The 26,693-nt window shown below is 39.6% G+C and overlaps 1 protein-coding gene and 1 pseudogene across 6 annotated transcripts in view; one reads left to right on the forward strand and one right to left on the reverse strand.

The window, feature by feature from the left end:
• VAV3 (vav guanine nucleotide exchange factor 3) overlaps nt 1-26,693 on the forward strand; it is a 387,336-nt gene that overhangs the window by 4,810 nt on the left and 355,833 nt on the right. For 4 of the 6 annotated variants that reach the window (XM_072968098.1, XM_072968103.1, XM_072968100.1 and 1 more), the window contains 2 exons: nt 6,365-6,460; nt 8,360-8,429. The gene's annotated coding sequence lies outside the window, so the exon portion shown is untranslated. The remainder of the gene's footprint in view (nt 1-6,364; nt 6,461-8,359; nt 8,430-26,693) is intronic. The other 2 variants (XM_072968102.1, XM_072968101.1) reach the window with 1 other exon arrangement.
• Nucleotides 20,431-21,259, reverse strand: LOC102526735 (large ribosomal subunit protein uL14-like; annotated as a pseudogene).

The following is a 26,693-nucleotide window of genomic DNA, read 5'->3' on the forward strand; positions in this document are numbered from 1 at the left end:
CCAGCTTTGCAACAAATGCTAAAGGAACTTCTTTAGGCATAAAAGAATCGGCCACAACTAGAAACAAGAAAATTACAAAATGGAAAACCTCACTGGTAAAGGCAAACATACAATAAAGGTAGGAAATCACCCACACACAAAGATACACACACACACACACACACACACACACATACACACATGCATACACTACAAGGTAATGGATATGATTCCCTGTGCTATACAGTATATCCTTATTGCTTATCTATTTTATATATAATTTGTATCTCTTAATCCTGTGTCCCTAACTTGCCCATCCTCCTTCCCTCTCCACACTGGTAAACACTAGCTTGTTTTCTTTATCTGTGAGTCTGTTTCTGTTTTGCTTACACTTTCATTTGTATTATTTTTGAGATTCTACATGTAAGTGATACTGTATAGTGTTTGCCTTTCTCCATCTGACTTATTTCACTAAGCATAATATTATGTAGATCCATCTACATTCCTGCAAATAGCAGAATTTTATTCTTTTTATGGATAAAGAAGATATGGTATATATATATATATACACATACATATATATATATATGGATAAAGAAGATATGGTATATATATATATATATATATACACACACACACACACGGAATATTACTCAGCCATTTAAAATTTTTACATGTCAAATCTGTCACCCTTATTTTATGATTTCTTTTATTGTTTTTTTCAGTTGGATAGTTATTCCTTGTTCAGATATCAGGTAAACATTTATTCATTTGAATTTCATCACCATGAGAGCTGTCTTATGAGAGATGCTAAAAGAAATTTTTCAAGTTGAAATGAAAAGATTCTAACAATATGAAAAAAATATGAAAGTATAAAACATATTCTAGTACTGTAGTGGTGGTGCATAAATTCCTTTTAACTCTAATGTAAAAAGTTATAAGACAGAATTATTTAAAATAACTATAGTTACAATAATTTGTATAGATATACAATACATAAAAGATATAAACTGTGACATCAATAACATAAAATGTGAGGGGAGAAGAAGTTAAAGTGTAGAGTTTTTGTATACAATCAAAGTTAAGTTATTATCAGCTTAAAACAGACTGTTATAACTATGAGATGTTTTACAGAAGTCTCATGGTAATCACAAAGAAAAAAACCTATAGAAGATACACAAAAGATAAAGAGAAAGGAATCAAAGTGTACCACTACCAAAAAATCATCAAATCACAGAGGAAGACAGCAAGAGAGGAAGAAAGGAACAAGGAACTGCAAAAGTCAGAAAACAATTAAGAAAATGGCAATAGTAAGTACTTACCTATCAATAATTACTTTCAATGTAACTGTATTAAAATTGTCAGTCAGAGGATATAGAGAAGCTGAATGGATTAAAAAACCAGGATCCAATTATAGGTTTCTCAAAAGACTCACTGTAACTTTAAGGACACACATAGACTGGAAATGGAAGGATGGAGAAACATATTCCATGCATTGAAAAAAAAAAGAAGAGAATAGGGATGCCTATACTTATATCAGATAAAATTGATTTTAAATAAAAAAATGTCAAGAGTGAAAGGTCATCATATAATGATGAAAGGGTTAATTCATCAAGAGGATACAGCAACTGTAAAAATATATGCACCAAACATTGGAGCACCTAAAAACATAAAACAAAATGTTAACAGAACTGAAGGGTAAAATAAACGGTAATACAATATAGTAGGGAATCTCAATACCTCATTTTCAACAATGGATAGATTATCTAGACAGAAAATCAATAGGGAAACAGTGGACTTGATCATTATAGATCAAACAGATATAGCAGAAATATACAGAACATTCTACCTAACAGCAGCAGAATATACATTGTTTACATGTACACATGGTACATTCTCCATGATGGATTATATGTTAGGTCACAAAACAAGTCTTGCCAAATTTGAGAAGGTTGAAATCATATCAAGTATATTTCTGACCACAATAGTTTGAAACTAAAAATCAGTAACAGGAGAAAGATTGGAAAATTCTCAAATGTGGAGATTAAACAGTTCACTCCAGTACAACCAATTGGCAAAGGAAATCCAAAGGGGAATAAAAAAAAACCTTGAGACAAATGAAATGGAAACACAACATATCAAAACCTGTGGGATACAGCAAAAGCAATCCTAAGAGGGAAATGTACAGTGATAAACTCCTACGTTAAGAGAAAAAGAAAGATGTCAAATAAATAACGTAACTTTACACCTCAAAGAACTAGAAAAAGAAGAATAACATAAGCACAAAGTTAGTAGAAGAAAGGAAATTATAAAAATCAAAGCAGAAAAAAAATAGCAACTCTAGAAACGGTAGAAAAGATCAACAAAACTAGAGATTGGATTTTGAAAAGTTAAACAATATTGACAAATATTTAGCCAGACTGAGAATAGAAGAGAGAAGACTTAAATAAATAAAATTATAAATGAAAGAGGAGATGTTAATATTGATACCACAGAAATACACAGGATCATAAGAGTACTATGAGTACTATGGACAATTATACATCAATAGATTGGACAACCTGGAAGAAATGGATAAATTCCTAGAAACATACAACCTACCAAGATCGAATCATGAAGAAATAGAAAATCTGAACATACCAATAACAAGTAAAGTGATTGAATCACTAATCAAAAACTTCTCAACAAAGAAAAGCCCCAGTATGATGACTTCACTAGTGCAGTCTACCAAACATGGAAAGAACCAATACCAATTTTTCCCAAACTCTTCCAAAAAATGTAAGAGAGAACATCTCCAAACTTATTTTATGAAGCCATCATTACCCTGACACCAAAGCCAGACAGGGATATTACCAGGAAAGAAAATTGCTGCCCGATATCCCTGATGAATATTGTTGTAAAACTCTTCAGTAAAATACTAGCAAATCAAATTCAACAACACATTGAAAGGATAATAAACCATGATCAAATGGGAGTTATCCCTGAGATGCAAGGAGAGTTCAACATACACAAATTAATAAATGTGATGTATCACACTAATAGAATGAAGAATAAAAATTAAAAGATCATCTCAACAGATGCAGAAAAAGCATTTGACAAAAATTCAACATCCATTTATAATAAAAACTTTCAACAAACTAGGTATAGAAGGAAGCTACCTCAGCATAATAAAGGCCACACACGACGAGCCTACAGCCAGCATCATGGTCAATGAACTTAACAAATTTAAAAGATACTTTAAAAGAAACCACAACTTTATTGGGGGTATAATTGACAAATAAAATTGTATATATTTACAGTGTACAACATACTATTTTGATATATGTATACACCATGAAATGATTACCACAATAAAGGTAACATATCTGTCACCTCCAATAGTTAGCTATACTATATCTCATACTGTTCTTTTCAGGCTTTTGTATTTCATTCAGTGATTTAGTAGCCTTTCATTTGTTTCCATTTCATGAAATAATTTATCTATAAAGAAATTTTCTGTACCTTGCGTTTGAATCCTGGATTAGGCATATACTGGTTCTGTGAGCTCTCTCTAAGCTTTTTTTTTTTCTGTAAAACTTGGAAAATATAATTCCCATCATAAGGGTAAGAGAGGTTAAAGAGTTAAGACATGTAAGTCACTTAGTGCAATCTCAAGCAGACGGTAAGTGCCTAATAAGTGTAACTATTAAATGTAATCGTTAAGTATTAACTCGTTGATAATGGTCCTTTGCCTGTTTGAAAGACAAATCTTGGAAACTTTCTTTCTTAATTATTGACTAATAACTTCTTGAGTCTACTCATTGAATTCATAAATTTGGGTCTACTTTGATGTTAATTTTTCCATCAATTTCATTAAGGTTTCCAGAAGTTTTAGTATACCATTTTGCATAATATTGTGGTTTCTTTTAAAATATCTTTTAAATTTGTTAAGTTCATGTGTTTGTTTTAATTCTCTAAATTATCCAGAGGTATTTTATTCACTTTTTTCCAAGGAGTTATCTTTTTAAATGTATTTATCAATTCTGCCATCGGTTGCATTTAAGTGTCTGGGGTGGCAGCATGTGCTACTTATCAAAGTAAACAGAGCAGAACCTGCGCACTGTTAGATGTCGCAGATGGGGTGGACTCCCTTGATGCCTTCCACCCTTCTTTGATCCAGTCTCTACTTACACCCTTTAAATGGAATATCTAAGGAGGAACCAAATAGATCAGTCTTTAGTAAGTACTTTGAACTTTTACATTTTTTGAAAGGAATCTGAAATGAATCTTTACTTTTATTATTCCAGAACTTTAGGGCAGCACGAACACATTCTGAACAAGGTGGTATTATGAACCTTATAAACAAATGAGGAACTACTAGAATTCTTTTGTAAAATGTATGTGTGAGTGTATGGGTGTTTTCATCATATCTCGGGCTTCAAAATCTATTAAGTTTGGCACCAAATGAGCCATTTAAATCTACCTACTGCCTGAATCATTTCACCAGAGACGTGAACGTGACTAGGGGTATGTTATGAATATTGGGAATGGATGCTGAGAAAGTGTTCCTGGGTGACTTACAGTTGCCTGCAACGTAGGGTACAACCAGCTCGTGGATAGATGGAAACTGTGATTATGCTGCTTAAGAAAAAAACTCCTCATCTTTGCTAAGATTCCTGAGATACTCTTGTCAAGGACATGCTGATGATCCTATTTATAACCCTGGAATGTGTGCTGAGCCAAGTTCTCCAGACAATGAGAAATGTATTTCAATGCTATTTTTTTGTGCTGACATCATTTAGGATAATTTCTCCATCTACACTTAAAGAATTTTTCCAGGACCCTAACAGATGGAGTAAACATCAAATGCCAGATTACTATCTAATTGAGGCCATCACCCAACTGGGTCACAAATTGAAGGACAGAGCAGTTATTATTTTATATGTATTTGTTTTTCTGATTCTTCTTGCTGATCAATAAAGTTCTTTTGATGGTGTTAGTTGAAAAGTCAATATTTTATTCTGGGAAGCGTATGCACTATTTCTAAGATGGACTCATTCCTATTTTGCCTTCATACTTTAATTTTTGGTTCTCAGTTTAAATATTTGGGAGAAAATATGCCAGCCCTATTGTTGACTATTTCTGTCCTCATATTCAAGCCTATCAAGCATGACGCTAACGTTCCCACGTTGCCTGTTTTACTTATCAAATCCAAACCTACATCATAAAGCTTCAGAGTCACTAAGACTGTGAATATCATCCCCAGGATAGTGGAGCATTGTGTCTAAGTAGATGATATTCGAAATGCCTCTTCATTCTTTGAGCTGCGTAAAGCTATGTAATAAAATGTATATGTTTAGCTTTTCTTATTTCATTTCTCACCATCTAGCTTCTGAGAAATAAAAGCAAAGGAACAATTAAAAAAAATAAATCCATGGAGGTGAGGAAGTGGAATGGGGTAAGAAAAGAGAGGAAATGTTTGAAACTTATAAGCAAAAGCATCTCTTTGCCACCTGCAGTATTTTACTGCCCCAAGCATCTTACAGGCGATTTTAGGACCAGAAGTTTAGCCCATTTCCATTCATAACCAGAATTCAAAGGAAGAATGTAATATATATGATTTCCCCAAATATTGTTTCTCAAACCATGGGTGTTGGTACTCCAGCACAGAGATTGCTTTATGTAAATTGGGCAGTGGGAACCAATTTTTTGTTAATGTACGCTTTGATTTTCAAATACCAAAGATGGAAGTTAATACACTTCCCACGCCCTGACTCTCAAAGTCCTAGAGCTTCAAATATCTTACCTTTTATATAAACCTTCATTGTCCAGTACAATGAATAGCACTAGCCACTAGCCACATGTGGCTATTTAGATTAATTAGAACTGAAATTTATTTCCTCAGTTACTCTAGCCACATTTCCAGTGATCAGAAGCCACGTGGAGCTAGTGACTACTGTATGGGACAATGCAGATATAGGTCATTCCTATCATCACAGAAATTCTCTTGGACAGCATTTGGTATGCATATTAGGTGCTCAACAAGGTCTCTTCATCACCCTCATCCTTGTATATTATTCCTCTAGGTCTTGGTTCACAGAAGCTAGAAGGTTAACAGTTCTGAATTAATTTTGGAGTAACCAAGATTATTCTCACCCCCAAGGTTTATTTTCAACACTATCTAGACTTAATACCTTCGTTACCTACTGAGAAGTTTGGCGTTTCAGGCCAGGATAAGGAGTTTACACTTACCCTGTAGCAAGCTAATAAAGGAGATTTGGGGGTGCCCCTTAGATCAGAGTCATCGTTGTCTCCCTAATTTCATAAACAATTTAGCAAAATTGCAAATTCACTCACTCTACAACCGCAAAGTGTATTTTCTTTCTTTTCTCTGTATCTGATCTAGTCTTTCTGGTGATCCCCGCTCACTGTGGAGCAGGGGGGAAAACGGTCCTCAGTGGTTTTAAATTCAGCCTGAACCAATAATGTGAACAGCCCTTAGGTAAGTTTCAGTCTTTCTCTGCAATAATTGCTTATTCAGCCGTATTTTCACTTCTACATCCTCTCTGAGGGTGAGTAAGTGCAAGATAGATGGCACTTGGGTATATTTGCAGGTGTGGGGTGGTTTATGTAAACTTAGGGTGGCAGAAAGGGTAGCTGGTTTGCACTGGGGTTTGGCTGGTTTGGCCCTCTCCTGATACCTGGTGCAGATGTGTGAGGCGAGTGAACTCACAGGGACTCCTGCTCACCTCTGTCAGGGTCCCACGGTCAGTTCCAGCTAGCTGACCTCACCCCAGCTCTTGGGGTCCACTTTCTTCCATTTCCTCCATCTGCCCACCTGGCCTAGGTGGCTTATTCTACGAACGAACCATGGTGGGAGAACAGAGCTTCGCATTGTATTAACGTTAAGTTGTCTAGAAGCAACATTTGTTTCACGCAGCCTGCAAAGGAAAAGTTTAGACTAGGGAGTCTGGAGCACTCTCGTTCATCAAAGAATCTTCACAATTTGCATAATGGTATGTCAGTTGACATAAGCTGGTAATTACATTTACAGTTTAAGTGAACAACTTCTGTTTCCTATAATGAGCATCTATACACAGTATGTTTTACAAACCTTGTGGTTATCATGTGCTTTGCAATAGAAGGTTCAATCATTCCTGGAGGATTAAACAAAAGGCCTCTTGCTTCTCCACAAACATAACAGGTGTTTGCTCAAATTCACATTGTTTCCTCACCTGTCCAGTCTCTTAAAAGGGCTCTCTTTTCCCTCTGCTCCTGGAGGCATGGGAGGAAGGATTGCTAATGTATTCTGTTTGCTAATCTCTGAGAATATAATTAATATACTATTTTGAGAACTTAAAATGCAAATGACCAAAGGGTTATTTTCTCCTATGTCTCCTCATTAAATATCACTCTTATTTGCATTTTCTTTTTAACACAGACCGAATCAAAGAATACATGTTTTGTTGTTTTTCCCATACTGTCCAGGTCTCCCATCTCTAGCTGCCTTCCCTCATCCAACCACAATCCCTCAGTCATCAGAGAGGGAGGGCTTCCCTTTTTCTTCCTCTACTTTGTGGCCTCCTTTGGTCCAGCTGTAGCTTTGTGACTAACCTTGGGTGGAGAAGAATCCTATACATGACTAGAGAAACTCTCTGATCTAGGTCTTCCAGGTTTGGTTCTTGCTATCTTAGAGGAATTTAAAATATCTTCTGCCAAGGACTGTGGCCTTGTATGGGCACAGAAAAATGTCTCAATTCCTTTAGTATGCCTGCTTTATTCTGCACTGCATCTTTTATGATTTGATGTCAAAAGTGGATGAATGAAATGAAACATTTTGGGGGGAGGTAAAATGTATCAGTTTAAAATTTGCTAAAATACCATTCTTATTACATTAACAAGTGCTGAAGGCATTTGATCCTGAAGACATGATAAACATCATTTCTTAATCCCTTCCAACAACTGCTGGAATTTCCATTGGAACTGTGTGTGCCAAGAAGGGCTGCGTCTCTGACGTCCTTTTGCCCTTGTAGTTTAATTACATGTAAGGCAGCTTGGAAGCAGGAAATGCCACTTGGGAAATGTGGGAGAGTCGTGGGTCCATTTTACAGATTGGTGACAATTTTTGGTACCCTGAAGATGTTTTTATCTTCAATTTCTTTGAAATATCAACCCCTAGAGTGATTTATATTAACAGTGCAAAAGAGTGGTGGGAAAAGAATAGCCGGAAGTAGTGAGTACATCACATTTCTGAATTATGATAGCAGTAGAGAGACCACACCTCTGAGTAATCATAAGCATTCAGACTAACACTGGCACACTAGCACTTTATGAAGTTCTCCTTTAATTGTTTATTCACTGGAAGACCTTTACCATGACTCACTTTTTTCCTCCATGTTAGTGTCTTTAAATAGGAGCCAGCCTTGAAGAGCTCAACTGTGTCCATCCTGGAACAGTACTATAAGTCTAGGGTAAGTAGTACACGTTTTTTAATATGTTTTCTAAATACTTTGATTTGGGAGTAAATCTGTCTAGAATATTTATAGGTGACAACATGTGTCACAGAGATTGAGGTCCTTAACTCTGTGACAGAGTCAAAATTCAAATTCCCAATTCGTTAATCATGTGGTATAATTCAACTTTGGGATGCTCTTGGATTCTGACTTATTCAGAAGCTGTTTGATTATTACTGACAGCTATGAATTATAAACTGGTTTGAGTTTTGACTATTAACCACTGTATGCACACAAATGCATTTATAGCTAGAAGAGTTACCAACAGTCATCTCCCTGAGCCATAGTTTAAATGGGACTGTTGATGTCCAGGTGGTTAAATGAGAGGCCAGGAAGGAACAGAGTCAGGGCTAAAACCCAGATTCCCTGACATTCATTCAGTCTCCATTCATTTATCCCATTTCCTCATTTGATATTCTATCTTCATTTGTTCTTTTATCCATCCATTCACTCTAGTGTTCTTTGTGTTGATTTCTGACCATAAGCACTGTTAATTATTGGTAAGCTGAATGTGAATTTGCAAAGCATTTTTAAAGCTCTGTACTGGGGCACTCTTTCAACTTAACACATACAAGCAAAAGGATGGACGTTCTCATGTTAAAACGTGAGTCCAAATTGATTGCTGAACTGTACCCTGGAGATGCAGCAAAGCAGCTCTTGCATGATGTCTGACCTCTTTTGAAGGCTAAGGAATAGGTCAAGTCATTCTGCTCAATCACTGAGGCCAGTAGGCCAGGCCCTTCCTGAATGTCACCTGACCTGAAGGGCAGTGTGACTCAGTGCTGGCTGATCTCTGCTCCTCCAAGGGTGATTCCCCAACTTGGGGCAAAGCAGAGAGGAGGCCAGCTTCAAAGCCTCTCTCGGCCTGCGGAAAAGCAGTCTGGAGTGGGGCAGCTGCCAAGTCCACCACATGAGTGTTCATTTTGCTTGGCTTGTGGTCAAGCAACAGCAAAAAAAAAAAAAAAAAAAACAACAAACAAAAACAAAACAAAACAAAACAAAACAACCCACAACAGGTTAAGAGTGAGTAATGGGTTAGGCTGGCTCTTGGTGTTTGTCATCAGACAGAGAAGGTTCTGGTCTGGAGTGCTCCAGGGAAGGCCACAGTCTTTGCAGTTGTGGGTCTGTTTTCCAGGCCAAGTTGTCACCCTAAGCTGGGATGCTTTATTGATTGCTATCTGGAATAGATCTAAGGGAATGGTTTCAAAAGACCCTTGATTCTTTCCTTTGTGCTACTGAAGGATTACTTACTTACTATTCAACTGCAGTGTCGCAGGCTGGCCCTCTCTCCTGAGGGCTAAAATGGAAAGAAATTTGATGTGGCAGAAGAGGCCAAAATGTTGTTATTAATTTCATTCCTGACAGCAGCAGCAGCAGCAGTAATAGCAAAGAAATGGAATGCAGTACGAAGCGAAGGGGGCCTGGGAGGAAGCTTCATCTAGAAATGTCCAGACCCACCCAGGCTATGTATTTGCAGTAGGAGTCTCAGTGGGCTCTCAGCTGGCTTGCTTTTGCTGCCCGTTTAAGGAAACCTGGCCTGGTGTTGGCTCCAAGCTGCTCATTTTCTCCCCTATCCCCTCACTATGCAAATTTAAACTTATCCAGGGTAATAAAAATTGTCCTCCTAAAATACATGTGATGTGAGAAGTATCCCCACATGGCTGAGGCAGGGTATTGAAAATATAGAACTGGTTTTTTTAAATTGAAGTATAGTTGATTTACAATGCTGTGTTAGTTTCAGATATACAGCAAGGTGATTCAGTTATATATATATCTTTTTTTTCAGATTCTTTTCCATTATGAGTTATTACAAGATATTGAGTATAGTTCCTTGTCCTATACAGTAGGTCCTTGTTGTTTATCTGTTTTATTTACAGTAATGCATATCTGTTCATCCCAAGCTCCTCATTTATCCCCCACCCTTCCCCTTCGGTAACCATGAGCTTGTTTTCTGTGTCTGTGAATCTCTTTCTGCTTTGTAAATAAGTTCATGTGTATCATTTTTTAAGACTCTACATTATAAGTGATATCATACGATATAAAATTGGGTTTTAAGCATGCTAAAATTCTGTACTAACCCTTGTGCTAAAACAGTGAGGTCTGGAGAGGTCTATTACAAGAAGGGTGGGAATTGGACGCTCCAAGTGATGACTCTGGAGAAAGACAGTTACTTGGGAAACACACTTTATATGCTTGGAAGAAACAATGAAGTCAAGAATGAGTGAGTCAGTGTAAAGGGGGACAGGAGCAGAATGAGGGCGGGAAGAACAGCTTCTCGCAGACCCTTCTGAATGCCCAGGAAACAGGAGTTTTTGAGGGATTTTTGCGACTCAGGTGAAATATAGAAAAACCAAAACTCAGAATATACTTGGGGCCCAGATAAGAAAGACTTGTTTCCATAGTGACGTGGTGGTTAAATGAAATAGTTCTGGCATCAGCATGGAAAAAGAACAGTAAAGGTGGATTAGCAAGGCACACCTGTCCTGTCTCACCTTCTCTTTCCTTCCCTCCACATCCTCCTTTTATTCCCAAAGCATCTTTTGTGTACCTAGGTTGTTAGAGGATATTATACTTAGCTCTAGCCATGAGGTATAGTAGTAAGAGCGCAACTCCAGAGTCCCAGGGTCTGGGTTCAGATTCCAGCTGTGATTCTGACATTTTGACTTCCAAAGACCATTGCCTTTAGAGCTTTAATAAAAGGGATCCAGATTTCCTTGGAAAAATGGGCAATTCCAGGTGTAGGGCATGAAAATATGCTCCTAGAATATGTTACTGTGTCAAAAAGCAAAGAAAGGCTCAGTCACAAGGTCAAGACCAAAGGATAAGGTACTGCCTTGAGGTCTCCTTGGGAAGCCCAGTTTGGGAAATATTTGTGCATTAAAAAATCATATGGTACTGAACTATAATATATTGATATTTAAAAAAAAAAAAGAATCAACAGTTCCATAGCAATGCTCCAGGGTATGCAAGAGGTGGAAAGAAAAAGCTGTGTTTTTATGGAAGAATGACAGCTGGAAATCTTAGAAGAAATTATATAATTGGAAAAAATCTCTATTTTGCAGCCAACAATATAATAAATGATTCAGACAAGTGTTATCAATGGATAGTGAAACAACTAGGTAAAAGATTTCTAGAGAACAGAATATAGTATTTGAAAACATCTTCCTGCACTTAAAAATTGCAATGGGAAAAAATGTGCTTTTGCAATGGAGGTAGCTGCTGGACATGAATTTAACCAAGGGGTCAAAATTAGCATGTCTAGTATTGGGTCAGACTGAAACCAGGTACCTGCAGTGATATAAAATGAAATATTGAAGAAATATGATAACCAAAGTCATGCAATGATCCTTGATTGAAACATAGTTTGGGGGAAACTCCCCTCCCCAACTATCTAGAATATTTCTGAACCAATTGGAGAATATGAAACACATTATTGTATCAATAATAAGTTTCTTGAATGTGATAATGGTGTGTTTATGTAGAAGGATGTCTTGCAGGATACATGATGATGTATTTAAGGGTGAGGTGTTAACAGTTGATGAATCTAAGTGAAGGCTTTCATCACTGTAATATTCCTTCAACTTTTCTGTATGTTTGAAAAATTTGAAAATAATTTCCCAACTTTGGGCAAGTTTGTTAACCTCACTAAGGTTATCGTTTTTCCTGTGAAACCTCATAGGATTGCCTTAGTATCTTGTTTGCAAAGAACACATAGTAATTGTTCAATAAATAAGTTGTTCAATAAATTCTTCTCCCTCTCTTCTGTATTACTAACAGAGTGTGAGTTGATAAGGACAGAAATGGTCTTTTCCATCTGTATCCCTCCAGTGCTTAGCATGTGGTGGGGTTCAAGAAATGTTTCTCTCTCTTTTTTTTTTTGGTATCTATATATTTTTATTGAAGAATAGTCAGTTTACAATGTTGTGTCAATTTCTGGTGTACAGCACAATGCTTCAGTCATACATGAGCATACATATATTCATTTTTGCATTCTCTTTCAGCATAAATTACTATAAGATATTGAATATAGTTCCCTGTGCTATACAGTGTGAACTTGTTGTTTATCTATTTTATATTTATTAGTTAATATCTGAAAATCTCCAACTTGCAATTTATCCCTTTCAATCCCCTTCCCCCCTGGTAACCATAAGTTTGTTTTCTATGTCTGTGAGTCTGTTTCTGTTTTATAGATAAGTTCATTTGTCTTTTTTTTTTAAATTCCACATATGAGTGATTTTTTTCCTTCTCTTTTCTTTCTCTTTCTGGCTTGCTTCACTTAGAATGACAATCTCCAAGTCCATCCATGTTGCTGCAAATAGCATTATTTTATTCTTTTTTATGGCTGAGTAGTACTCCATTGTATAAATATATCACAAATTCTTTATCCAGTCAAATGTGGATGGACATTTAGGCTGTTTCCATGTCTTGGCTATTGTATATAGTGCTGCTATGAACATTGGGGTGCATGTATCTTTTCGAATTAAGGTTCCCTCTGGATATACGCCCAGGAGTGGGATTGCTGGATCATAGGCTAAGTCTATTTTTAGTCTTTTGAGTAATCTCCATACTGTTTTCCATGTACCAAACTACATTCCTACCAGCAGTGTAGAAGGGTTCCCTTTTCTCCACACCCTCTCCAGCACTTATTGTTTGTGGACTTTTGAAAAATGGCCATTCTGACTGGTGTGAGGCGATACCTCATTGTAGTTTTGATTTGCATTTCCCTGATAATTATCAATACTGAGCCTTTTTTCATGTGCCTATTGGCCATTTGTAGGTCTTCACTGAAGCATTGCTTGTTTAAGAAATGTTTCTTGATTTAAGAAGTGAAATAAAACTATGAATAAAATCATATTAAAATGTTGGTTCTGAATGGAGGAAATCGCAATAGCATTTGCAGAGACGCACTGTAATAACCTACTTGGTATTTGATTGGTGCCACCAGGTTGTTGTTCCACTGTTACAGTTGCTTGTATGGCTGACTGTACCTTTCTATACTGTAAGGCAGAGTTTCTCAGCTCCGGCATCCAGGAGAGTCAGCCCAGGGGACTTGTGAAAGCACGTTGCTGGACCTCACCCCATAGTTTCTGATCCAGTAGATCTGGAGTGAGGTCTGATCCAGTAGATCTGGAGTGAGTAGATCAGGGGATGCGGATGCTAACACTGGTGGTCCAGACACTACACTTTGAGAACTGCTGACGAGGAGCTCATGGAGTGGGACGAGCCCAGGAAACGCAGGGAAACACTGTCGATCCCTGAGCAGACCCTGCACAGAGCCTCCTTGATGTGCATGAAGGGCATTTGGTGAAAAGAGCTGGTTCTTATCATCCCATCGGTATCTCCCTGAAGTGAAATGGTCTTTCCTCAACATTGAGACAATAACATTGCATAGAGGGAGCATGAGTTTTAAACATCTACAAAATGATTATGTATGATATAAATATTTATATATATATAAAATGATCCTAAGGTATGATAAACCTTAGTCATATAAATATATGCACACGTAGTCATAAATGTATACATGAAAGCTAACATCTTCCTGGTTTGAGCCATTATGAAGCAAAATAGTAACAAAAGAGAAAGAGAGAGAGAAAGAACTCTTCCTGACGACTTTAGCTGGGCTTGTCCTCTGCATTCATGTACAACTCCACAGAGAGAGAAAGCCAGGCCCAGGGAAGTCAGCAAACGACATGGCCCAGATCGTAGCAAAACTGGAAGAGACAGCCGGCGTTTGGGTCTACAACTAGGTCATGCTGCCTTGCTGCGGGTCCTGGAGGGCGGTGTCTTCTTTGCTTCCGTTCCCAGACCTTCTCTGGTGCATGGAATAGACACGCTGCCCTACTTACTCTTCTTCGACCTGCAGAACTTCAAGGGGGGGTCCGTACTTAAAACTCATGTAATCTAGAAATTTAATTCTTGCTGAAAATACACTGATGAGAGTAATGAGATTTTGGTTTGGAATTTTCTAAAGGAATAACCCTAACAAATTATAATACCTGTATTTACTATCCCTCAAAAAAGGAAAAATTACATTTTTCGGAGTCTTTCGGGACAATTCTCATTTAAATTCTCTGTTCTTGCTGTTTGTAACAATGACTTTTCTCCTTAAGGTTGGTCACCTGTGAATAATAGAACAGAGGAAGAAAGAATAGTCTTTATAATTAATGCACGCAGTTTCTAGAACTCCCTTAAGCCTGTTGCTCCTAGTTCTCCCGAGAGGAAAATGTCCTTGGCATCTCTTAAAAGAGTTGTGTGTGCCAATCTGGCTAGACATTCTGCATTCTTTTCTATGAGCCATGATCATGATTTTCCAATACACTAGTATTTTCTAAGCAAATATAATAAAAATCATGAAAGAGTGAATAAGAAATAGGACAATAGTTTCATATTAAAGCAAGTGCCTGCCCTGACTGTTTTAATGAAAGGACACGTCCCCTGTAAACTGCACGAGTTCCTGAGAATGTGAACCATCTTCCATGGTATGTCTTTGGAATCTGAGCAAGCGGAGAGCTCCCAGGGCTGAGAGACTATCATTAATAGTTATATGGATTAAATACATATTCCTCTAAACTTTGCAACACAGTTACAATCACAAACTCCTTCCAGCTCCTTAATATAGCCACTGCAAGTAAGGATAACTGTATAAGTGGACCACTTAGCTCACATGCTAATTTCATTACCTTCAGTGACTCCTCATTGTACACGGAATAGCATTTATATGACCCTTCCTAAGTGCCAGACAGGCTTAAGCATTTCCACATGTTAACTTGTTTAATACTTGCAACAGAACAGAAAGGCTAAGTAACTTGCCTAAGGTCGTGGATAACCAGGTTTCTTACTCAGGAAGTCTGGCTGGAAGTGTCATGCTCTTAGCTGCTACTCAGAATTGGGAGGAAGCCCTGTGGATTTGGTGTCTATTTCTGACCTTGACTTTCACTGTCTCCCTTGAACACCTAATGATGCGGTCATATGGATTTACTTGTCCTGGCCCACGTGGAACTTGGTACATGTTGCTGCAGCTTGAAAGAATAGGCCTTCTCGCTTCTTACACATCCTTGCATAAACATCACTCTGTCAAAGTCCTCTTTCTCAAGAGCTCAGATAAAGTCCTCGCTTTTCTTGAGAAGTCTTCCTAGATTCTTCAAGCAACACTGAATGTCTCCTTTCAACCCTCCAGAAGCATCGTTGTTAGGACCACTATCATTACACCTACTGGAATTGTTTACATGTTTGGCTTCTTGAGTAAACGGTGAGGTCCTAGGGGACAGGGTCTTTTTTTTTTCACCTCTGTAGCCCTCACCACACCAAGCACATAGTAGGCACTTACTAGAATACCGAATTGAAGGCAAATACAGTGTATGAGTGTTCAGTATGCAATTGTTCTCATTTCCTGCAGAGACTCCTTATGTGCATGTAGTCATCTGATTGCATTTAGTTACTGTTCTGGATATAAGTGCTTTTTATGATGAGGGGGAAATGCAGAGAAAATATCAAATATAATCTCACGTCCAGTGTGCAGGCTAAGGAGTGCTCCATAAGTCATCGATTTTGTCTTAGCGTAACTACTGAAATAATGAAAGCAATTTAAATAATCCTTGGGAAATCCTGTAGAGCTTCCCCCCCATACGGCCATGGGGGCCTTCCTTGGGCTCCCTTCTGCAGTTGTGCATATGTCATGTTTCCCCTTGTGAGCTCCTTGGAAAGGACTCACTCATTTCCTTGTATTCATTATACCTGATGAGGCAGGGACCTAAAACATAGTTGTGTAATGTTGATGGTGGGAATAATGTCAAGTTGGTATCATCAAACAGTGGAACATTCTGTTTATAAAAATGCTTCTATTTATTGAATGAATGAATGCATAAATGCATACCTCTCTAACTCATTATTTCGTCAATGAGAAATCCGATGTCTGAAGAGTTAAGGACTGGCTGGTGCTCCAAAGGCTACTAGTGATGGAGCAGGCATTTGAAGCTGGGCACTTTGCCTCATCGCCCAATGGCACTTGTTCTCATCTGCACGGTAAAATTTGGGCCTTTGGAAGAAAAGAGGGTTTCTTTTCAAATGCATTGAATTACATAGACTACGTAGTCAAGGAACTGTGTAGTAGAATTTTCTAGATAGCTCCCCCGATCCCCCAAAATGACTTTTCTTTCCGCTTGCTACTGATTCATTGGTCCATGTCACTGCCTACGTAGTATATTCTGAATCTAACTGAATATTTCTTCAATAACTTAGAATCTCGTGATGCCTTGGGCTCACGTCCATGATCCCTGCACAGCAGTGTCATGATATCGGTCTAGGAAGCTGGGCTGGATGTTGTGTTACCTCATGGCAGACCTTAAAAAGTGAAAGCAATCATCAGCCCTAGTGGTTTTCTCACTATCTGATTATTGTTCCTGCTTACTGAGAATGTGATGGTAGCAGAGGCCTGGGGGATGGGAGAGGAAGACTTATGTATTCAAAATTCTAATTAATTGGGTTCCAACTAGTTTAAATTTTGGGATTTTTCTGTGATTTTTGCATTGCAGAGTAATCCCAGATATATATGCATGCAAAGTAAAATCAATATATGTGGAATTTTGTAGTAGGAAGAACAGAAGCTTTGGAGCCAGACAGCCCTGGCTCTGAATCCCAGCTCTACACACTGTCTGTGAGATATAGGGCTGGTTATTTAATGTGTCTGAATCTCATATTCTTTCATATACAATGAAGATAATAATAAGTATCTCACAGAGTTGTGCACATTAAATAAAATGTGCAGTCCATGCTAGACATTCTGTATATTTTAGTTTCTTCCCCTAAAACTCCATTCGTTATTTTCCCAATAAAAGAGAAGTTAGAGTTATAATGTATTGCCATATGCTATAAATAACAAGAAAGATACAGCATTGAATTTGTGTAGAACTAATGACTCAACTAGAGTGCTAATCAGATTAATGTTGTTTGGTGAAAAATTTTTAAGGAACTCAGGAAGATTCTTAGACATTTGTAGAGATAAGATGGAATGTTACTGGGATATCTTTTTGGTTCCAATAATACTGTCATTCTTGACTACAAATGATGAATCTTATGCGGGTATGGCTTAGTGGTAGACCATCTGACTGCAAATGATGAATCTTACAGAATGGGGTGTATTGAACAAAGATGATTCTATCTAAATTTTCCTTAGCAGACTTGAGACACCGCCCTTGGGGGCATGTGTGAGCTGCCAGCTCAAATTTCAAAGCAACTAGGTGAAATGATGGGTGACATACATTTATGCTAATAGGCACAGCTCTCCCATCTTGCAGCGACCCTCCCTCAGTGAATTGCTTCTCTCTTGGGAGATGTTGAAGGGGCAGGATTCCAGCCTGGAGGAGAAGGGGAGTCCTTGGCAGCAGCCTGCTCTGTCCTGGATCAGCTGAGTGGATTCCTCTGCGGGAGAGAGAGGAGTCCGTTTCTATGACGATCCACAGTTGCTCTGCCAAGACTGCCAGCCGGAGTGCCTGGCAGTGCTAATTGCTATGCGGACATCCGTTCATTAGACTTTGACCTAGAATTACCATCATCTTTCACAAGGTAGGTGATGAATCATTGTTTTTGGCCCTTGCTTTGTCTTATTCAGCCTACGTTTGATTTGGATCAGAAATGCATTCTCTATAGGTCATTACCCATCGCAGTCAGGAAGGTTCCCAAAGGGTAACTTTTATCACAAGCTAAGGTTTTATTGGAAACACAGTATTAGCTAACAGTCTAAGAACTCAGAGGGAACGGATTGTAACCCAGCTCTGCCACTCAGTGGCTCTGTGATCTTGAGCAAGTTGCTTGACTCCTTGAGCTACCAAGATTTCCATCCTTACAGGATTGCCATGAGGTGTGGGCAGGGATGAAGTGAAGAGAACCTCTGATGCCCGTGTTGGCATCTGGAATGAGAAAGAGCAACTACATGGCTGGATACCTAGATGGCTGGCACCTAAGTTCCACTCATTTGTAGCCAGCCACCATCTAGACCATCTGGTTCCTCCCACCAAGGCTGCATCCTTAGTAATTCAACTCATTTCCCTTCATCCTTTACCCTCCTTGACTTTGAGAATACTGAGAAGCTGTGAAGAAATCTGTGACAACAAAATAGCGATGTGAATTCAAATTACTTCTCTCGGTGATTGGTCAAAAAGTCCATTTTATGTTTTTATATAATTCCCATTTTATACTCTAATCTTACTCCTAGAATTATAGAGAGAGTACTATAGATTTTGAGTGCTTTCTTTGGTTAGCTTGAGATGGAAACACTAGGAGGAGGTGAATTTTAGGTGTATCTAACAGAAGTAAAGCCACTGACCAAGAATTTAGTGAGCACCTAATATATGCCAGCTGCTGAGGACTGAAAGACAGTAAACGCAAAAGCTGGGGCTGTGAAATATGTCCTAATTCTATCAAGGTCACATAACAATTGCAAAGAACTAGGAGAGGTTTGAATTCCAGCATCTCTAACTCTGCAGCATTAACCTCTCTAAGCCTCCTGTTTGTAATCTGCAAAATTAGACAATGCTTGTAATGCTTAGCACAGGATTTGTGACTCCTAGTAAATAATTGCACTTAAAAAAAAATCTAAGCATCAAATGAGAATATTGCTTTTGGAGTTCAGGTGTGAAGCCACTGGAAATGAGAACGAACGTTTCTCCAGGGAACTTTTTAGAGTGAAGTGAGAATTCAGTACCACTAATTTCCCATGGACCATTTCCAAAGGGACAGTGTGATGGTAGAACAATTTCCAAGTGGGATTTTATTGATGTAAAAACAACTAGATATGAACAGGAAAAACATCTTTGGAAGTTTCTATATTTAAAAAACTGTAATGCAAATACCCAAATAAAGTATAAGGGTTTTTTCCCCTATGGTTATATTGTGACTTTGAATAGAACCAATTAGTCCTTACTATGTCTAACATGAACACCATTGTCTCACTGATGCCAGAGCCAACACTGCCCCAGCCATGACTCACTGGGAGCAACTGTACAAGCGAAGGGAGTTTGTCTTTCTGCATTGTCTGTTGTTACAACTTTTGATTTTTCTCTGTGATTATGGATCCTAGTCTCCTCAACGGGCACTTTCTATTGCTCCAATTCTCAAACTGCCTAAATGTTGTTTTGTTTTTGTTTTTGTTTTTGTTTTTTTTTGGTACAGCTGCTCTAAAAACACAATGATTAATCTTTCCCCAGCCCCCATTCTTTTGGCTGTAGTTCTCTGTCTCTTATACAAGGGACCAGAGCACAGTTCCTGAGAGCCCTGGGCGGGCAAGCAGGCAGCGAGGTCTCAACATGTTCGTGGTGTGGGAGGGGATTCTGTGAGCAAGTTGGCTGCCACATCTGGGGGAGGCCTGGGTGATGAAAGATGGCAGCTGTGATGATGAGAGAGGAGCCAGTTTCCGGGAGGCAGGGGCAGGCTTCTCTCTTATTCCCTCCACCTCGATCCAAATACCATTTGTGTGAATCAGCTGCCAGTTGGCCTCAAGGGACTTTGCTGCCAGATGCTCCCCTTCCCCCCTCCCCCTTGAAGCAAGAGCCAAACCCCTTCCTGACCTCTCCACCTGCAGTGAAGTCTTCTAAGGCCACTTGGTGGTGGGGAATGCGGGACACCAGAGCAGGCTTCTTTCTTACACTGACTGTGTACAGGACTTTGAAAGGAACTGTGAAGGGATTGGGGCTGCTCCCGGTCCCATCAGTGAGCATTTTTGCTGGCACTTTCTCTAGCTTTGTTGAGCACTTACTGCCTGCGGGTCTCTGTGCTAAAGGCATGATACGCATCATCTCATTTATCCTCAGAACAACCCCAGGAGATGGCTGTCGTGTTCCTCTGGACTTGAAAGCTATGGCAGACTAGGCAGGATTTAAATCCAGGCTCTCTGTGCTGTATTACACTCCTTCCTAGACATTCCTTTTTGGGGAGCAAGGAGGAGCAAATAATTTTCATTTATTTATTTATTTTTTCCAAATACAGCAAAGAACCACTCAGTGCTGCCAACGTTGGATGCAGTCCTGGACCACAAGTCTGCACGTTCCTTTGCAACAGTCCGGTGATGGCGGAACCTTTCATCTCACCTTTGTTGTTTACTATGACCCCTGTGTTATCTTCAAAATAAAGAAACACACCATCTTTTCTCCTGTAGGGCTTTCATTGTCGAATGACCACTGCTGGCTGTACCTTCTTTCTGAGCTCTGGTTTGCCTTTCTTGACTGTGGCCATCATCATATCACCCACACCAGCAGCAGGCAGTCTTTTCGGTCGTCCCTTGATCCCCTTCACAGAGATGATACACAGACTTTTGGCTCCTTTGCTGTCAGTGCAGTGGATCATGGCTCCAACCGGATGACCCAGGGAAATCTGGAATTTTGCACCAGCGGACCCACCATGTCCTGTGGGTTGGAAGAGAAACAGGGAGTCAATGAAGGTAGAGAAACAGTCTACAAAACCCTAGAATGTGAGGCCCTGGGAGATCCTGCTCTTTGTAAGTCTGAATATGCAAATTATAGAGGAACTGGAGGAGACCCGGGAAGGGGGTCTCTCCCTGGCCGCTGGGGGCAACGGCAGTGGAACAGAAGAGCCTCTGACGCACCTGCATGGCCCTCAGAACACTTCCATTTTCTGGAAAACCTTGCCAGTGGGGATGCTAAATCAGAAGTGACAGGAAGACTCCTGCCGTGTCCGAGCGAGTAGCCCTCAACTTCTGCACTTGCTGCCGCGAATACTATCTGTCTTTCCCAGTCTCTCTGGCTGGTTGCTCCAGGGGGCTCTGCTTCGTCCATCCAATAATTCCACAGTGCCACCTCAGTGGATAAACTCCACCTTCTTCTGCTGCCCTTCCCTTAGTGCCGGTGGTGACTCAGCTGGTCCACAGCACCGCCCTCGCTCACATGACCGCCCAGCCTTGCCCACAGTGCTTCTCGGAACCTGGACTAGCACCCGAGAGAGCCTCTGTTGATGCGGGCTTGCAGAATTTTCCATTCCATGCCCAATCTTTGCCACCTGCTGCCCCCTCTCACACCATTTTGAAGCAACTTGGAAATGCTAGTGAACTTTGTGTAAAACTATAAATTTGGTGTCCAAGTTTCCCTTGTCTGTCTTGCCCTTGTGGTGGCTCTTCTGATCACTAAATTTGATTCACAGGATCACTGTGCTGCATGAACTGCAATTATTTAGGATTCTTTGGCTGCAAGCAACAGACCATGCCTGGCTAACTGAACACAATGAAAATGAGGGGGAGAGTTGGAGACAGAGAGAGAGACTCTCTAAAGAAAGAGAAACAGAGAGGAAAAAGAGAGAGAAGGGAAGAAAACTGTAGCGGTTTCTTGTTCTGTCACTCCACTCAATATTTCCTTTTCAGGAAGGAGGCGGGTCTAGCTGGACCCATACGCCCTTGTAGGACAGCTTTGTTGACCACCCACAAGACTGTGTGCCATGGAGAAGAGGACATGCCCTAAAGGAGGCGCTGGAAGAAGGGAAAGTGAGGGCTGCTCAGGCACAGACAGCAAATGTCCACCCAAGGGAAGTGGAGGTAACTTCGTCACCTGAAGCATTTCTAGACATCACTATGAAACCTTTGCTTTGTAAGTTAGTTTCTTTCTTTAGTTTAGTTTCTTTATAGCCTAGAGTTTAACTTGGACAGTGACTATAAACAAGTGTCTCTAAATATAAAATTTGCCAATGCGTTATGATTTTTACTCAGATTTTAATATTTGGAGATTTGAAGATGGCTGGTGGAACCGTTCATGGTCACCTGTGTGCTGCTATGTGCACGACAGAGCAGGACATGTAGGAACCTGTAGCTCCAGGGCCGTGCACTGAGGGTTTTTGGATCCTGTCAGTTTGGGCAGCTTTAAGATGGTTTACACTGACACACTGAAGCTTGAGCCTCCACGTCTCTCAGGAGTGCCCACACACCTTCTCACTGCATGAGTAATTTTGCCATGGGCAAAAAAGGCCTGGTGCTAAAAAAATAAACTAGGTGACCGCCCTTCCTGAAGTCTCTCCCTGGATCCTGGCCGTGGGCCTCACTGTCTCCGCTATCACGTGGTCCTGCGTTCCCAAGTTAGTTTTATACAAAGGTCTTTGTAACAGTTCGTGTGTTCAGCATTCTTCCTTCAAGAAGTCAGGCATGGTCAAGGTCCTGTGAACAGTCTGCAGTCAGAGGGTTCCTCTGAGATGGCTGTGGAATCGCGTTCTAACACGGTTCCTTAGGAAATAAAATTCAGCATAAATGCTGAATTCTACTAAGGGGTGTCCTTGGCAGGATGTCAAAAGAATCTCATTCTAGGTGGCTTCACCTGTCAAGCGTGGGCTTTGAGGACAGCCTTCTTGTGAGGCTCTGGGTTCCTCCGTGGTCCTTTTACAGTCAGTCCCTGTCTGCCTTCTATCCTCATCTCGGACCATAAGCTCCCCACAATTCTTTCCCCTCACTTCATACACACAGTATATTGGCCCTTCCACAAAACTTACTGGCCTCTGAGTCTGTGGTACCCTTAGGCCCCTGAGTTTTGGTATGATCTGTCCACCTACTTTCCCATCAAGAAGACAGCTTCTCTCCCCACATCTTCAGCCACCCGACCCTGGCCAGCCGGTCCCTCCCTCCCCCTGTGCTCCTGCAGCAATCTGAATTGCCCTCCACCCTGGTGCCCCTTTGTTTATAATCACGCCTTTGAGCTGTCTCCCCTACTAGACAATCGGCCTTGGCACATAACAGATGCTCAGTGAATCTGAATGATCATGATGGGAGTAGCTCAGGCAAAATACAGTCAGCGTGAATTCATGGAGGTCATAAAGGAGCCGAAGTAATTGTCAGAACTGAAAACTTGATGACAGTATCGAATTGAAAAGTTGTGTTGACTGTGAAGGGTCTCATGTGTCCTGTCCTTTTTTCTTTTGCTAATAAGTGATATTTATTAAGAGCTCTCTTGCAGGAGCTATGGTTGGAGGCTGAGAAACTGGTGGGACAGGCCCCAGCCATTGGTGCTATGGGAGTCGGGTCTGTTATGGCTAAAATCACAAGGTACCATTAGAGGAAGTGAGCAATACGTTGTGCTTCCCACCTGGCTGCTTGGAGCTAACCTTCCACTGTGTGATTTACTACTCTGCTAGTGAAAGGAAAGAGTTTTTAGGGAAAGAAAGCCCCTAAAAACTTGTTAGACACAGAGAGCTCATCTTGTGAAAATGCAGATGGTTTTTATGTTAGCGTTACATCTTGAAAACTGCTTTGTGTGTATGTGTGTGTGTGTGTTATTTTTTTACTTTTTGTTATTAAATTATAGTCAGTTACAATGTGTTAATTTCTGATGTACAGCATAGTGATTCCATTATACACAGATATATATTTCTTTTCATGTTCTTTTTCATTATAGGCCATTACAAGGTATTGAATATAGTTCCTTGTGCCCTACAGCAGGGCCTTGTTGTTTTATCTGTTTTATATGTAATAGTTAGTATCTGCAAATCTCAAACTCCCAATTTATCCCTCCACCCCCCTTCCCCCACTGGTGACCATAAGTTTGTGTTCTATGTCTGTGAATCTGTTTCCGTTTTGTAAATAAGTTTGTCTTTTTTTTTTAGATTCCACCACATAGAAGTGTTATCATACGGTATTTTAACAAATATTTGTTATTATTTTTAGTGGAGGTCCTGGGGATTGAACCCAGAACCTATGTGTATGCTTACCATGTGTTGTACCACTGAGCCATACCCACCCACCCATCACATAGTATTTTGAAAACTGCTTCTTGAAGTTTATTTGAAAACCTTAGCTTCAACTGACTAAACTTTGGTACCCTAAAGAAGGAAACGGAGCGTGAGTTTTGGATTTTGTATAGTGCAAGGGAATTCAGAGCCGTGTTTATCTCTGATTCTGACATTTCTACATATAACCTTTTAGCAGTATATTTATTTTGTCATCCTCATTTTTAAAATGTAATAATTTTTAAAGCACTAAACCATTCCATTAAAAAATAATCACAGACTGATTATATTTGCAAAGTTATAAAGTACTCCTATTTTATTTTTTCAAGTGCCAATTTTCAAATAAATATTCCCAAGATGTTAGCTGACATATCCCTGTCCCTCATTAAGCCAGATAATACAAATTACCCTCCTATGGCCGAAGATTTTCATGGTCTTTGAGAGTCCAGAGATTTCTTTAGGATGTTTGAAATTTTCAGAGAGCTTATTTCCTCTTGGCCATTCTGTCTAAGTCAATCTGATATGACCCTAAATCAACTAGGTTCAAGCTCTCTCACGGGTTCCCATTTTGGTGCAGAAATTCCCCTTACCAACAAATATTTGAGTGACAGAAGGCTTTGTTATTTATCATCTAATCACACAGGCTCTGCCCTCAGACTTTTAATCATTCTCCCTCTTTTAGTCCTTCTCTCCCCAATCTTTGTCCTTTTAGGGTCTTAACGTCTACTTCAAATGAGCTTGTCAAAAAAGTCTTCTCAAAACGGCAGGTTTGCCTTGGCACCGCCCTCAGACGTGGGCAGAAGAGGCCCCTGCCTTGGGCGCTGTGCTGTAGAAGGCCCAGCCTGGGTCTGCTCTCCACACCTCAGACCCCAACACATACGCTTCCAAAACAAGAATTCCCACTGGGAATTCCTGCTGGGAATCTGTGCCCCTTTCTTTTACACTGTGCTTCTGGTCCCTGAGATCCACAGATTTCCTCTGTGACGCCCTCCAGCCTGCTTCCCGAGGCCCACGCAGGGCTCTGCCCCTCGTCCCTCCTCTCTCCCTGAGGGCTGTCATGCTGCTGGAGTGCCCTCTCCCAGACCTGATGGATGGCCGAGGGGCAGCAGGCGTGGGCAGAGTTGGAGACAGAACTTAGGTGTCCACCTGCACGGGAGTGAGTCCTCGGTGAGGTGGGACAGAGCCAGGGACGTGAGGAGAAGGAGAAGTGGACCACAGGCTGTGGGCCGTGGACGGGGACCAGGCTGATCTCTCGGTACCTCCATGTTTTGTCTGAGAGTTCTCAATTCTGCCCTGACTCTCAGAGCACCATGAAGGTGCATTTATCAAGATGGACGTGTGCAACATGTTTTATTCAACAGTTTGTTAGTTTGATTTATAACTTTTAAATATTTAGATATATGATGCGTGGCTTCCATTTGGACTCTTTCTCCAGGCTGGCCTGTTCTACTTCAAAAGTATTTTCCTTCTAGTTGGCTATACAGTCTTTTTTTCCATTTCATGATATGTGGGTTTGCTTAAAGCAGGATACCCTTGGATCTAAGAGCAAGATGGAGTGGTTATAAATAACCAAAGTGTCTTGATGCAGGTGAGCTAATTGTGTTTCCAAACAACTTATTGACTTATTCACATGCATTAAAAATACAAAATACAACTATCAGTATATATCATATTAAATGAATCAAGAGAGTTTATGAAATGAATAATAGATTACATAAATATGAGAAAACCTTAATAGAGCGCTAAGTGAAAAAATGCTCTAAAATAGTGTGTACAGGAAATTAGCACTTAAAAAATAGTACATATATCATTAAAAAATTGCAAAACTGCACACCAAAGTGTCTTTTGGAGATGGAATTCCTGGTTATTTTATATTATATATAAATTTTTTAATTCCCTGGATTGATTATATATTACTTTTATAAAATAAGACTTAAATAATTATACAGAAGAAAAATATTTGAGAGCTACAGTCGTGAAAAGACACAATTGGGTTCTTTTCATTCTAGGACAATAAGATGGTTATAATTTGTTCTATGTCCCACTCAAAGAAAATCTTTTAACAGGCTCAGATCTGTAGTGCCTGGGAAGTTTCTGCTGAGTTTATATAGTTTACTTGTAACTTAATTTCAGTTTTTTTCTTTTTTTAAATTGAAGTATAGTTGATTCACAGTGTTGTGTTAGTTTCAGGTGTACAGCAAAGTGATTCAGTTATACATATGTATATATATATACATATATATATTCTTTTTCATATTCTTTTCTGTTATAAGTTATTATAAGATATCAGATATAGTTCCCTGTGCTATACAGTAGAAACTTGTTTATCTATTTTATATATAATAGTTTGTATATGTTTAATCTCAAATTCCTAATTTATCCCTCCTCCCTTTCCCTTTGGTAGCCATAGTTTGTTTTCTATGTCTGTGAGCCTATTTCTAGTTTGTAGATAAGTTCATTTGTATCTTTGTTTTTTTAGATTCTGCATAGACATGATATCATATGATATTTGTC

The sequence above is a fragment of the Vicugna pacos genome, chromosome 9 (genome assembly GCF_048564905.1).
Source record: "Vicugna pacos chromosome 9, VicPac4, whole genome shotgun sequence".
NCBI lineage: Eukaryota > Metazoa > Chordata > Mammalia > Artiodactyla > Camelidae > Vicugna > Vicugna pacos.